Source organism: Pomacea canaliculata, linkage group LG6 (genome assembly GCF_003073045.1).
Source record: "Pomacea canaliculata isolate SZHN2017 linkage group LG6, ASM307304v1, whole genome shotgun sequence".
NCBI classification, from domain to species: domain Eukaryota; kingdom Metazoa; phylum Mollusca; class Gastropoda; order Architaenioglossa; family Ampullariidae; genus Pomacea; species Pomacea canaliculata.
The window spans coordinates 12754669-12759442 of record NC_037595.1 but is presented as its reverse complement, the minus strand read 5'-3'; the positions used below and the strand labels follow the sequence as shown (position 1 = coordinate 12759442).

The window sequence follows — 4774 nt, the reverse complement described above, 5'->3', positions numbered from 1 at the left end:
CCTTGAAATTCAGCAAGGTTGTTAACTCAATCTACAGATGATTCGTTCCTCGTTTCATTGCCAGCAGCTATCGCAGTATGTTCCTTTGCCTCCGCCGCATAAACCAATCTTACTAACCTGAAAAAGTGTTTGTTCTTCTATGTCAACATGGACAGAGGCTGATTCTGCGGTAGAATAAAACCTTGCCGGCAGTATTGAAAAAACCTTTGAATGATGGTAAACACTCGAATAATTTCATTTCGAGTGAAAAAGGACAAATAACTGTGTTAGTAGCCGACAACCAGACCATAAAATTAATTTCCTCCCCTACGCAGTGATAGCTTAACTGGATTACAATTGCTCTTGATCTAGACGATAGAGAAATAAAAAAACATGGTTCATGGAAATAAACCTCAGTAATTACTATCTCACGACATCAGGGATACATTAATAACCAAGTCACTTGGTGCATTAAAAACTTAGTTTGGCTACGGAAAAACAGACATCTAAGTCAATTTTTAATAGGATATAATCTGAGCTGAGCTCGGAGTGTATCTGGGCTTGGAAATAAAACATAAAAATAAACAATAAAAGCCTCTCTTTATTTTCCCAGGTGTCGGGAGGGCAATGAGCGATGAGTGAGAAAATGTACATTCAAATCCAACGGTGTGAGTGCCTGCTGAAGCACATAAATCAAGTATAATAAAGCGAGCTAAGTTCTGCTTTTGTTTCGCATGCACGCATTAACCTCCATAAAAATGATCTACAACCTGCAGCTGTGAACCAGTCACAAATGGACAAAACTGTGAGTCAAGCGGAACACACGTGCTTTTGGTGTAAATGGGGAGGTAACCCTCCAGCGAACATGAGTTAACCCTATGTTACTCTCCAGTCACTGGTGATTGTCTTCAGTGGAACATTTTTTTCGATGAGAAATAGCAAGAGCTATTACTGTCACTGGGGCATTTCTTAAAGACTGGATTGGGGGACTTTCTTGCTGGGCACAGGGCATTATTATTTAATGAACATTATTGTACGCATGGAGGATACACAGACAAAGAGAAAGATGAATATTAACTAGTACCTACATACAAAAGCGGTGCTAAATGCGAAGCCATACCAAACATTGCGGAACACAAAATCGGTCAAACTGTCATAAAAGTTTACAGGACTGCGAAATACATGAGTAAGAAAGTTGTATGTTTTAGTCTTCCTTAATTATTTTATATTTCTCAGCTCGAGTCATCATGCCAGTTAGTTCAAATTACACTGTAAAGACTCACCCATCGCCAGAATGAACTTTGAAACCCCCAGACGATGTTTAAGTATCCAGGGCAATCACTGAGTCGGTTCTGATGCTAAGAGACAGGACCGTGAAGTAGTTCGAGACCGACACGGAAGGTAAACTTCAACATTTATTTAGTCATCCAAGTGTAGCCAGGAGAGGTGTGGTTGTAAGAGATTGTAATGGATCCGGTCAGCTTTGTCTTATGAATTGATGTCCAGACTTATGTTAGATCTCTTCAACATCTCTAGTATGTATCTTTTACAGTAACAAAACACCTCTTGGATATTGTTTCTTCAGCAGCTTTTCTTCAACATGGGTTGCCAAACTTGTCTCCATCCCTTTAGCAAATCTCGATAGTTTTACTCTTATAAAGCTGCACACAAGCAAGGGGAATTATGAGAATAGTAATGAGGATAGTTGGCGATGTGACTGGCTGGTTGAGAGTAAACCGTCGGGCAATGGCGACTCGTCCCATGTCCGTGACCCGGAGAGAGACAGCCGGTAAGTAGACTTGCGGTCCAGTAATATTATTTTAACTATCGTGTTTACGATGTTGTAGTCTTATCACTTGCACCTTGTTTTAACAGACTGTCTGCTGCATTAGCACAATCCATTCAGTTACTCGCTGATTAAGAGGTCGACATGGAGGCTATGAAAACGGAATTGCCACTACCTGCGAGTAGCAAATTTATCCAGCTCATATAGGGTAACATGTTTTTTTCCATCACATTACATACAAAACAGCTGTTGGTTTCGTGGGGCATGTATCATCACATCACTGGCAGCATCTGTTTGTTGACTGTACCACCTACTGCGTGGTCTGTCATCAAGTTAAATATGTATTTGTATATGTGTGTACGCGAGGAAAGCTGGTTATTGATGCGAATGACTTTTAATATTTCTAGTGTTCTTTGCAATGGTCAGTTTATTAATCTGTAGATGAATTGTGTTATAGTAAGGATATCATGTGCAAGCAGTCAACAAAATTTGAACCTATCTGATCATAAATTGTTGTCACCCCAAGCTTGGTTCAATTTTATGATCGCTTCCTTCCTGTGTAATTTCTGGAATGCCGATAATATAAAAGCATGATAATGGAACACCTGCATGTGCTCGATTTCACACTGAAGAATGTAAAAAGAATGATTGACACGCAGCGACAGAAAGATATAATTTCTAAACGACTGATTTCATTTGGCAGCCATTTTGTATGCTGAGGCTGTATGGACTTACTGACTCTCCCAAAAATGAACTTATTATGAACTTTAATGTTGAAATACATCTTTAGAAAACTGTTTTATTATACACTTTCACTCTTTCATACTTTCACAGCGTCTACACTTCAGCATAGCAGTGAGACAAGTTCTGATTTATTTGATGGATCTCGACAACATATGTTTTGGAAGTCGGTTGGTCTGTATTTAAGCTTGTCATCTCAATGATTCTTCCTTTTTTTCTGAATAATTCTAAAATATACTCCATGTCAAGCTTCAGCAACGGTATTTACATGTAGTGTGACGGTTGGACTGTTAATGTCATATTAAATTGTCTTGGCACAGTAGCTGGTACTTCACACACCGTGGTTACAGATATTAAACAGATGATACTAGAGTCCACTTGAATGCAGAAATATTTTGTTTATTAATCCACGGCTTACAGAGACAGGTGTGTGTGTCAACTTGCAGGGCAATGATGGGCGGCGACAGGCCAACAGTCGGGGAGCGACGCAAAAATTGTAATGACAGACATGATGTGATAATGGATGTTTTCTTCACTAATATGTGTAGGCAAAGAGAAAGAAAGACAAAAAAAAAAAAAAAAAAAATAAACTAGCCTCGCTACCTAAAAATTAAAATACTCACCATTTTCATCATGGTGTAGATTTGTATCCGTGAAAGACTTGAACTAAAAAAGAGAAAGAATGTATAGTTAATTAACCGATTGTAAGGAAGGAAAATTGAGAAAGAGAAAGAGAGACAATAAGAGATCAACTAGTATGTCGGAGATAACGATGAGTATGAGTCCTGCGCTGAGAATAAAAACCTTGGCAGGAAAATTTTTAATGTAAGAAAAAAAGACGAGAACGTAAAGAAAGGAAAGTGATGTTAATTTTAAGTTTTTGGAAAGGGGAGTGGATGGCAACAGGGAGACCAGTAAATAGGGATATGCAGTCATTCAATCGTGAGAGAAAAAGAGAAACTAGTTTGATGCTGACATCAGTACTCAGTGTGGATTCATGGAGAGGCCAAGGAGATGAAAAACCCCAAGTTTTTGTCAAAAAGAAGACATGATACTACATGGAGAATTAGGTGTTCAGAATGACGATAAGATTCTTATTAACGGTGGACGATAAGGGGATTGTGGTGCAGACAATTGGAAACTAGAGAAGGAGACAAAATACAGGCGGTTTTTTCAGTGTCTGGAGCCAATGAACAATGCTTTAGTCTTGGTGTTCAGCATGTTTATTTTCAGTCATCCAGTTGTGTGCGTCAGAATAACGATGACTCCTCTGTGTGTGTGTTTGCTTGCTTGCTTGCACCTGAGTGTATAAAAGAGAGAGGAAAGAGAGAGAGATGACTGATTATTTAAAAAGACAAAAACTTTGTCTCCGATAAGGATGCATGTGATCAAAATCAACTCATTAAATAGTAAATAAATCATATAACAATAGCTATAAACAAGACCAGTTAAAATAATATCCTAGTATGCATATTTACAAATTTCTCTACATACAACATGCGTACAGCAGATATATTAACACATTACCTGAGAGTGCAGTACAGTGCACTCTCACCTACCCACTCAGATCATATGCACATTCTTCAAAATAAAACATCTTTAAAACCCTTGGGGAATCCACATACACGAACACTATCTCCCCCTCCACTTCTCTCTCTCTCTCCCCCTCATTGAGAGAGAAAAAATGGGCCTTCCTAGTGATACATTAAAACCTCCCGTACAATGATTACATTTGTCGGAGACTAATACTTGGCTGACACTAAAAAAAATGAAAAGAAAAAAAATCAACTTTCCTTTCATATACGAAGGTTAGTGTTCAGCGATGAAAACACGAGTCTTTGTTCTGCCACTGTTATCATTGTAAATACATAGATGCAATTCATCAAGATACCATCTGTATTTCCAACGAACTTTTCAACCCTTTCAAAAGAAGATAATAAAAGCCTGTTGCATTGAGTGTTTTTGAGACTGAAACATGAGGAGGGAACTTGTTTGAGTCACCTACATGAGTCGTGCGCAAACAAGACGAAGAGATTCTGTGTGAAGTTTTTTCTTGACCCTTCCCGACACTCAACTAGTTCAAAAAAAATTTTTTTTTTAAATCGTGGTCGGTTGGCATGTCACTGACGATGACGAGTTGTGAGTGAGTTTAACCCATTCACTGCCACCATCCCGTACATGAGCTGGTATGGATTACAGAGTCCAGTCAAATATCAATCATGATTGAAGATGCATCCACCATGTCATCGCTCTACACATCTCTTCACG

At 38.6% G+C, this 4774-nt stretch overlaps 1 long non-coding RNA gene across 1 annotated transcript; it reads left to right on the top strand.

Moving 5' to 3' along the window:
* Positions 1 to 1891: 1891 nt before the first annotated feature.
* On the top strand, positions 1892 to 3072 carry LOC112567057. Its single transcript, XR_003099735.1, has 3 exons — positions 1892 to 1973; positions 2600 to 2680; positions 2953 to 3072. It is a non-coding gene; the product is annotated as an uncharacterized LOC112567057 (long non-coding RNA).
* Positions 3073 to 4774: the final 1702 nt, after the last annotated feature.